Genomic DNA, 9,842 nt, shown 5'->3' on the forward strand with positions numbered 1-9,842 from the left:
ATATATAGCAGAGACGTCGATATATCCAGATGTGTATTCCAATAAATGATTATAATTTATGAAAAAGTGGCCCAATTCATTGTGGTATAGGGCAGTACTTTTAAAAACGGATCCGTCGGAGTGTGATTATTTGAATGATATTAATTGTATGCTTAGTTCGTGTGTTCTATCCTCTATTTAACGAAACAAAGTCAATTATTTAACTGTGCACTGCAGACTTATGCAATTGACTCAGAACTAATTGTTATCAGGCAGGGGGTTTTCTTCAGAGCGCTGAGCAACATCCAGCACTGATTGGTCATGAGGTAACAGGTTCATTTCATAATTTGCAAATATTTTAATAAGTATATTTTGAAAACATATCGATGACGTACTGGTTCATTGCTTTGTCTTGAGCTGTCATTGATGTGTAATGATTTAGTCTAGCGCATATCCTTGTGGACGATCTAGAAAATTTGCGTCAATACCATTGTGCAGGCTTAATCAGGACAAACTGGCTGATTCTACCGTGTAACTACCAGTCAGCCTAACAAACACGTTCGCATTCATTATTCCTCATTAACAGCTGCTCAATTAGATAATGTTCTTCGTTGCTTTGACAGAACTAATAATACGAAAGGACTTTATAGTAACTGTACGGTTGTGAAGGATGCTAGATCAAGATTTTGATATATACACAATGTACTTTAGTTGGTCTTCATCAGCATCTGGAATCCTTGTACCGCGCTCTAGCGGGCTAGTTCAACGTGCATCGACATGGCCTTTGGCGTATTCTCGTTTGACATCACGTTCGTCGCTCTTCACAGCGATCTGCCGCTGGACAAAAGCGCCAGCCGTGAAATGTGTTTCGGGATGTTATATCGTCGGACAAATAGACAATCCTGGTTCTGCGCTCACTAAATACGCACACACTTTCAACTTGTGCGTCAATTAGATAACAAAGGCAAGCAAAATACCTTTGAAATTCTCCGGCGCACAGGGAAAAGACAGCTTTTGCGGAGGTTAACGGCCAAGTATTTGCAAGCCGCTTGCTTAAAATCCTGACATCAGGATACTAGTTTACAAGTGAAAACTATATTTACAAAAAGCGAACTTGAATTTTTTCGTGCATATTATTTATTCGGAAATGTAAAGAAATCTACGTGCTCTTTTCCGTCTTGTGAGTCGAAGTTGAAGGTTGGGCACGCATCAACCACGAAAAGTCATACAGAAGTGATAAAATCATTCGTTAGCAGGAGCCTAAAGCGCGTTTCGGTTCGCATTTCCTCTTAACGTACATATTGGTACGTTACATAGTGTACTACCCAATACTAAATTAGATACAACCGTTTACTTGGCCTTAACCACTGAACAGCCACAAAATGGCGCCAAAAACTTTTTAAAAATTTTTGTTTTTTATAAAACACAAGTTAAATCGCAGTAGTAGTTAATTGCGAATTACAAGCCTAACCTAATGGAAAATTATTGTTTGCACAAGCTGCATACGCATAAATGCCAGTGATTTAATTAGAATACTGCATACTATATGTTATGTAGCCAATTTTGTTTCAATAAGCTTCGACCGAAGGTGAATTCGCTTCGAAAATTTTCTGCTTAACCTTTTGTTATAACAAGTATAGAACGCAGTAGTGGGCTTTTGAAAACTATGTCTTTAAAATCTGCATGGCCCAACAAAGGCAAAAAGGTCATTCTTCATTTTCGGAGAATATCATGACAAAAGGTCTTTCTCGAAGCCTTAAACTTTACAATGTTATCGGAATATTTTAACCACATCTAAGTGCACTTAAAATTATCTTACAAAGAGCTCACAATATTAGAAGACCTGGCGTTGCCCCCTTATGGCTCACTATCTTAATTAAGATCAAACCAAGTGACTGTTTCTTATATTGCGTTGAGAGCTATCCATACAGACCGAGTCATACAGGGGACAATTACAATAGAGAAAAGGGCCATTACATAAGCCTTTGTCGCCAATGACATAATTTCACGCGGAAGCCCTTCGTTAATTGTCATCTGTTTTTTTTCTTCCCTATTTTTTTTCTTTAAATACATTGCAAAATCCGAAACATCACAAAAATATATGTGTATGTGTATATATAAACGTAAGTTCCCAAACAAGGCAGAGTTTCCACCCTGTACAAGATGTTCAACAGGGCTAGCCAGGTGACTACTGCTCTGAAAATATATCAATAATAGATGGCTAGTTCGTCGATACGCTGTCTTTGCTGCTCCACTTGAGCTGTGGCCTGGCTCGTTCGCTCGCTCACTCACTCCTCGTCAGAGCTGTACGCCAAACCGGCCAAAGCAGCGGCCAGCCACGGAACAGGTCATCGTGGGCAGTCAGCACGCCGGCACTGCATAGCGCTTCTGCTTTTGGCCTTGTTGTCGTCCTATTCAGTTATGTGTTAAATTGAAGTCGACAAAAACGTAGCAAGTGGCAATGACAACGAAGAAGAGCAAAATACGAACAGTGCAAAAAATCTCTAGTCTTTCCGCCGATCAGGATGCTGCTTCTTGACTCTGAAACGATTTCCACTGGCGCTATTGCTAGATGCTGCGATTAGATCCGCGCATCGCGAATTATATACTTTACCCTATACGTATGAGGACTCAAAAAAAAGAACAACAGAAAACATCTCGTCTTCTAACGAGCATCTGGTGCATCATTCACGCACAAACATGCGAACCTCTACAGAACAACAGATAGACAGACCCACACCCGAACATGGGGGTCTGTTCTATCGCCCGATGATAAGGTCACTGTTTTGCTGGTTCGTCCAGTAAACGCTTTGTCTTTGTGGCTGGTAGCAACGCTCAAAGGAAAAGCCGCGCGAGAAGGAAAGCCAACGGGGGTCACGGTCGTCAATGCTAGGCCACGTTACAATATAACGGAGTTAGCAGCATAGATGCCACGGCAGTAACAAGGACACACAGTGGTATTATGATAGCGGATCAGAGTTACACGCAGATACAGTACTTAGTATAGATGCACGAGAACTACACAATGAATGATCGCGTTATGCCAAAGCATCCGGACTTTCTCCAAACCCACAAGCGCGGCGGCCATGAAACCAAACACGTCGATGTAGATAAGCTTTTTAACACTGCCGGCAGAAACTGCAGTTTGGGGTTAAAGGTTTTTCGATGTCGGTCTTGCGGAGGCCGGATGGGACGCTGGGCTGGAAAGCATGAGCAAATAAGTCGTTACGAACAGGGTGTGCATTTAGGCAAAGACAAACCAATAAGAAAATGACGAGGTCCCGCAGTGAAAGAATGGAAAGCCAGAGCTAGACAGAATCAACAAAACGTCTACAACGTCGACGGTTCTATTAAACTAAATTACTTAATATTGGTGACTCTTTCGATCAAATTCGAGGTGTCTGTCCTCTCGACTGCGGTCAGCCGATACAGAATCATGGTCGCCGCTAATTCTAGCTGAGCAGATAAACTGATCAAGAATAAAATGGCGCCAATAATAAACACAACAATGAAATCGTCCGCCTTTACTCTACGGAACGCGTACTCTGAGATACATGCCACGCACCTTAATGTTGCCCAACATAAATATTATAAGCTGCCGATGATGTATGAAGTGATGACGCCTTAAGTTTCCTTTAGTGCATCCGGCGATCATCTATTTAACGCCATCGATAGCAGAAAAAGAGTCCGTTAACTCGACTGGAGGTGCCTATTATGAGTTAAAATAATCCTAATCAGACGGAGCTGCGTCCTGATCTTGCACCGATAACCCGTATAGGATACAATCGAGACGACAATAATGTTGAGCACAATAAATAACAAAACAAGGTCTGGTAGCTGGTTTGATTCTTAACTCTTTCCTTGCAAAATTTCTTTACGTGTTTTTCCCTTTCTTGATGGAATGAATTACAGTTTCTTTCAGGTAACAACTCACCAAAAATCTTCTTCTTATCGACGGTGGGCCTGCCAATGGCCTTTTTTCGCCTTCATAGAGACCTACCCGACAATATTCAGTTCTATTATATCCAATGACCCTTAGACAAATCTATCACGCACATCTAATACGCAGGGACGAAGTCATCGCCTGTACGAGCGTCTTCGATCTTCCGACTCGTGGGTGCAGATGATTATATGTGGACAATGACGGCCATGTATAGTAATATATGTTATCGGATTTGCGAGTTATCATGCTCGTCATTCAGGGAAATCCAGAAATGGCAAAATAGCAATTTATGTACGGATCAGTGGCTATGGATCTGGGGACATAGGCGATAGGGAGAAATTCAAAAGTGGATCTTCACGTTATCGTATTGGTCGACACACACGTAAACGGGTACAAGTTCAAGCGATTTACAAGCTCGATTAACTAAAGTAAGCTATTTCTAACGCTTATACAGGCTTTCTGATAGAGTATTAAAAACTTGTTTACCTATTAAACCCAGGAACACCTAGGTTGGTTTAGGTTCGAAACAGGGGGCAGGCAAATTTTGCTTCGTGGCGAAAGACGCAAGCCCTCTGAAGCCCCTTAATAATTAACGCTAGCGGCCGAACGCAAAGCTCGAAACTGCTGCGCTTCCTTTAATCTTTAAATATGTCTCAACTATCGCAACAGCTCTAAATATATTGAGATACGAATTGAGTCGTCGCATATCTAACGCTACCGTGTATCTGTGTCGCAGAGTTGACAATTAAAGTAGCTGCGGGTATTATCCAATGCTATGCCCATCTCGAGACGAGTCTGAAGTTAACGACTATTACACGAGCATCAGACGTTCGTCTTATTAACCAAAATCAGTCACTGATCTTCTGCAGCTCTTGATAGCACCATGCCATCGCCACATCTGAGCATAGCGAGCGCTTGCGATTCACGTCAACTTGTTGAAGCCCGCTTCCTCAGCAGTTGTCCGCTGAAAATACCATTGCTCCTCTTGATTTTACGAAGGTGTAGCCCAATGAACCGCATCTAGTACAACAGCTCTTCAAACGTCTGTCATTTACTACCATTAACGTACATATCAACGATGTTGAAAAATCGTATTGTCATTCATGTTTATTTGACATAGCGTCGATGATTGCCTTCGTTTCCGCAACCATATTTTTTGTTCGTTCATCCATCGTTTCATGACAGGGCCCGCTCCCAGTACGTTGACCCAACAAGCCGGTAATTTTACGTGTATAGCCTTACTGGCAATTACAAATTGGTCACTTAATAGTTCATAGACAGACAAACCTTGGCATTACCGAAAATACTTACTAAGTGAGCCTACACCGCGTTGATATTTCGTATGTCAATACTTGCTACGCTATTGACTGATAGGTCCGATGATGATGATACGGGCGCGATATTACTGGATTAAACTAGAAAATTAATCATCGCGTTAGACGTCTGTAGTTAACAGTGAAGACCTCACACTTATCAGTCCATGCCTAGTACGTGTAGATACCGGAACGGCCGAATGCATGATACGATACATCCGTGAGTACCTAATGGTCTCGTGTAAATTGCAAATGATGACGTTCGGTTGGGCGATAAACTGCGTCAACCAAGACCGCCATTGTGATTCTGCATTAGAGTGTCTACTAATTGTATACATTGACGCCCACGTCTTATATGCTGCTCACAAGATCAACAATAGCTCTGGCCGAATAGTTAGTATATCGTGTTCTTCTAAGCAACTAATAGCGTCCCCTGTTCCCTTGACTTGCAGAAACTGATGCTGGTGACAAAGACGTAAATATTGTCGTCTGTAGTACCTATGTGTTGCCTGTACCTACGATAGTTCTGTATGATACAAGATATTTGTAACCTTGAGTATGTTGAGTTTTACAACGGTAGCTACTAACTTGATGCTTCGTCGTATAGTACATGGAATAGGAATTCTACTAATAGCTATCGTAGATAGAAGAAACCTTGACCTCAGAAAAACGACAACAATGGACAAGAAAAAAGCATTACAAATAAGCAGATGCAGCGACTGTGGATAATGGAAAATATGTCCGTACATTCGATGTGATTCGTATCCCGCTGTAGTGGATTCGTATCAAGCCAGTTGTTTGTGCGAATTTGAAATTCATATCCCGCGATGACACCCCCCTTGTCCCGCCTATCCTCATCGCTTTCCATACACTTTTTCACATATGGTAATCCGGTGGCCAATTTAACAAACAATGCCTGTAATGACGGTAATCCACACGACGACATACGTACCACTCCAGTCGTAGCATTAACGTCTGCCGGAGGCTTAACGAAATCTTTCGGCTTCTCTCTGTCCTGCCTCTGGCCTACTTAAACTGACTGAACAACGTTGAAGTTGATTCTCGATACACCAGACAACAAATGTATTTCATTGCTATAGCGAGTTAGGCACTGGTCGGTCCTGCAGCCGTGACCGATACGCTCGGACGTCTTTGTGGCAAGACGTCATTGGTCTTCGTCCTAACAAGCGGTAACGAGTTGGAACGAGCTGGGGAAAAGGAGGTTATTCACTGTGTTCTTTTCGCTTTTTGCTCCTCGTTTTTTCGTGCTGATACTGTTACTGATGATTATTATTGGGATGAAGATGGCGTTATTTTTGCTGCGTTCAGGTGGATTTGGATCTTGTCGAACGGCTGTCTGCCTTCAATGCTTAACAGTCAGTCTTCGGTGGTAGCCAGAAGCAACGTCTTCAAATGTGCTCCAATCGCCCTATTCTTAAACGTTCTCGTCATCGTCGTCTTCACCTTTACCGTTGATCTACAGTTGGGTGAGCTCGATCTTCCCTGACTCAGGCGAGTCGTGTTTACCACACGTTGCGGCTGTACAACGCCTGCCAATGCTGCGCCGGACCCACTGTATTGTTAGCAGTCATCCCGCATCTAATGCAGTGCGGTTGAACTCTGGGGCCTCTGCAGGACTCCGCTTCTTCGGATCTATGAAGACGAAGTTGGGAGCGTGCGCTTAAAGCGTCCTTATGCGCCTTCCTGTTTGGGCCAGCGCTACTCACGCCGGGTGTCGAGATGAGTTGTTTTTCCTCTGCTTCTGTACAGACAATAGATGTATCGGATAGCTATCTGTACGTACTATACAGCTGTTTTCTGGGCAGTGCGACGTTTTCTCCGGTTAAAGATTTTGTTATGGCCGTTTTGCTGCTGCTGCTGCTGCCGCTGCCGCTGCCACCGCCACCGCCGTTGAAGACGCCAGCGCAGCCATCGCTACCACTGCGCCTTTAGGTGGTCGACAAAGTAGCCGCTGAGGATGAACGAGCCTCGCGTTTATACCTTTTTCGCCCTCTTTTCTCATAGCCTTTGGTGTCTTCTGTTTTTTCAACGACGTACAACGGACTATTTCTGTGTGGATATTTTTCGTCGATATTCTCCGGTTGTTTCTCTAATGCGTGAGGCGGCGACCACCAGCTACCAAACCGATTAGCTGCTGTCATACTGTACCAAGTCTTCAGCCTTCTGTCTGGACTCATCCGCTTCCATCGAACGAAGCCAGCTGACATAATCGGACACAGCCGTGGCATATCGAACTGGCCTTCATACGGGACATTTAAGACAGAATAAGGTAGGGCAACGGTGTCCGAAGACGGATACTTTTCGGCATAAGGTGGAGCGAAAGAGATTATCGAGGTGCACACGTCAGCGTCACGGCAGAGATCCACACAGAATCTCATACAGGCTTAGCCAAATAGAACTCTGCCTGTCAAATTCGCTTAGTTAACGTTCCATCTCTAGCAGGCAACAAGCGGTCAAAGAAGCACCTGGCAGCGATCGCGGTCTTTCATCGACCGGAGAAAAGGGTGTGAGTTTAAGCATGTGTTCGCACTCGACACGAAAAGAACGAAATGCAAGAAACAGTACGGTTTTAAATGGCAGGGAAAAATGGGATGGGTTGGTTTGTTTGTTTGTGTGGTAGGCAGCAACAGTACCAGCAAACCCGTATATGTAATGTGACGACTGCATCGTCACCAGCAATAACAACGGTAACAATAGCAGCAAACACACAATTGTACGTGTTAATATGTCCGTCTACGGATGTATACTGGTCAGTATGAGTGTACCTCGCACTGATGCTCCCCTCTGGATATTGTTATTATCATTAGTACTGCTAACTGCAGTATCGTTGGTCTGCATTTAGCGCACTACGAAAGTACTATACTATTGCGTAGCACCGCCATGGTTCAGAAGACGTTCGCGTACTAAAAACGGTTTCCTTTAGCTCAAAAAAAATTACATAGCGAATGAGTAGCAAAGGAAAAGAGACCTAGATAGTAATACCTATAATACACCGGCGAAGCAGAAGATATTTGTTGTTGTTTCGCCGCTTACCCCGACAGAAATAGCGGGATAGCCGATAGTTGGCCGATGTACGACTATGTTACTACACAAGACGTTACCACTTCGAATCTTACGGATAGAGAAGCTTGTAGTCGTCTGTGTCCATGTATGGGAATTTTCGTGACGATGACAGGTATATCACGCATTTGTGAGGTAGGTAAAAATAGACCAAACACAACTGAGTTGTTTGATACGAATAGTAGTATATCGTGAAGCAGGAACGATTACCACTTGAAATTTGCCAAAATGACATGGATGACAAGACAGTACATTAGTCTGTATCCGGATATGAAAAACGGTATGTATTACGTGCGTAACAATTACTATTATATTGTAACAATGAAACCTTTTCTATATAGAGGGCTATACAGGAATGGACTTTGGTTTATATGGCAAAAACGGACATGTCCTAATTTAACAGACCAATTTTAATAGATCTGTATTACAGGCGCCATTGCAAAAAATATAAAATCTACAATTACAGTGGCTGTTTGCGATGCAGAGGTGCTCTAAGTAGCTAAACACAGAAGTTAAATTTGGCATAGGTTAGGGTAGTGAGCGCGCAAACAAATAGTCGTTGTCACGAAGAGCCATGATCCCGTTCAAAAACTACTTTCCAAGAAAGACAAAGCCACATTGGATGCGAATTTTGTGGTACAATACATCCACCTATGGATTCTTCAACCTCTTGGCGGAAGCCCTGTGGACTTAAGCTTTTTCTGTCTAATATTTGTGTCTGTTCGATGAACTCAACGAAGACGATGACGGCAGGGAACTTCTGTTCGCCCGATAAAAAGGTTGAAAGCATCCTACTGAGCATTACAGTGTCTTCACGAAACAAAAAACAATAAGCACAAGCAAAGTCCTGTCTTAGGGCCCCCCAATTTAAGACACACGAGTCTGAAACGCCCCCAAATACTGTCTATTAATGGTAACTTGACATTTTCAAGCGGCTATTCGCCGTCAAAGACCCTCTGGCAATGGTTGGGACGTGAAGCCAATACCTGTGCTATTCACACACTAAAGAGACACAGAAAATTTTTCTCGTATGTATTCGTAGACCACAAGATTATTCTTAGAGGTCATGTAACTTAAGCTGTAGGCATAAGTTCGCCGTCATGGGTCGACTATGCCAACCTTCGGAGAAACAGCAGTACCACGATCATTAAAAATTGTATTGGAATTTATTAGCGTTAATTGGGTGGATAAGGCGGAGTCCAGGCGCAAAAATCAGATGATTTGAAGCAACGTCGCTAGCTCTGTGAACAGCAACGTTATAACCTTATATTACGCACACATATGAGAACTCCACAAAAATTGCGTTAGCTATTATATCGCCTATTTTCTAAGAAAAATAAGAATATACATTACATAAATGTTCGCTTCCGATCTTCACATATTCTAGTGTAGATTACAAAGCAAACTAATACAAAGTGGCGTCTGATGCTAAACAAGTTAACGACTAACATTATCTTTTATTACGCCTTTAGTTATCTTAAGGGCGTTTTTTTAAGGGAAATCATATGAGTGGAACAGACACATAT

General features: G+C 42.8%; 2 protein-coding genes and 1 long non-coding RNA gene across 6 annotated transcripts in view; 1 reads left to right on the forward strand and 2 right to left on the reverse strand.

Moving 5' to 3' along the window:
* Positions 1 to 1,093: 1,093 nt before the first annotated feature.
* LOC111259476 (uncharacterized) lies at positions 1,094 to 5,332 on the reverse strand. The gene is made up of 2 exons (XR_002679654.2): positions 5,234 to 5,332; positions 1,094 to 3,179 (listed from the first exon to the last, which is right to left on the reverse strand). It is a non-coding gene; the product is annotated as an uncharacterized LOC111259476 (long non-coding RNA).
* Positions 5,333 to 8,321: 2,989 nt separating this feature from the next.
* Positions 8,322 to 9,842, forward strand: part of Traf4 (TNF receptor associated factor 4) — a 15,957-nt gene continuing 14,436 nt past the window's right edge. The window contains exon 1 of the mRNA XM_022831534.2: positions 8,322 to 8,431. The gene's annotated coding sequence lies outside the window, so the exon portion shown is untranslated. The remainder of the gene's footprint in view (positions 8,432 to 9,842) is intronic.
* Positions 9,464 to 9,842, reverse strand: part of LOC111259478 (enoyl-CoA hydratase domain-containing protein 3, mitochondrial) — an 18,728-nt gene continuing 18,349 nt past the window's right edge. For all 4 annotated transcript variants that reach the window (XM_022831539.2, XM_022831537.2, XM_022831536.2 and 1 more), the window contains one exon: positions 9,464 to 9,557. The gene's annotated coding sequence lies outside the window, so the exon portion shown is untranslated. The remainder of the gene's footprint in view (positions 9,558 to 9,842) is intronic.

The sequence above is a fragment of the Varroa jacobsoni genome, unplaced genomic scaffold (genome assembly GCF_002532875.2).
Source record: "Varroa jacobsoni isolate VJ856 unplaced genomic scaffold, vjacob_1.0 scaffold_338, whole genome shotgun sequence".
NCBI lineage: Eukaryota > Metazoa > Arthropoda > Arachnida > Mesostigmata > Varroidae > Varroa > Varroa jacobsoni.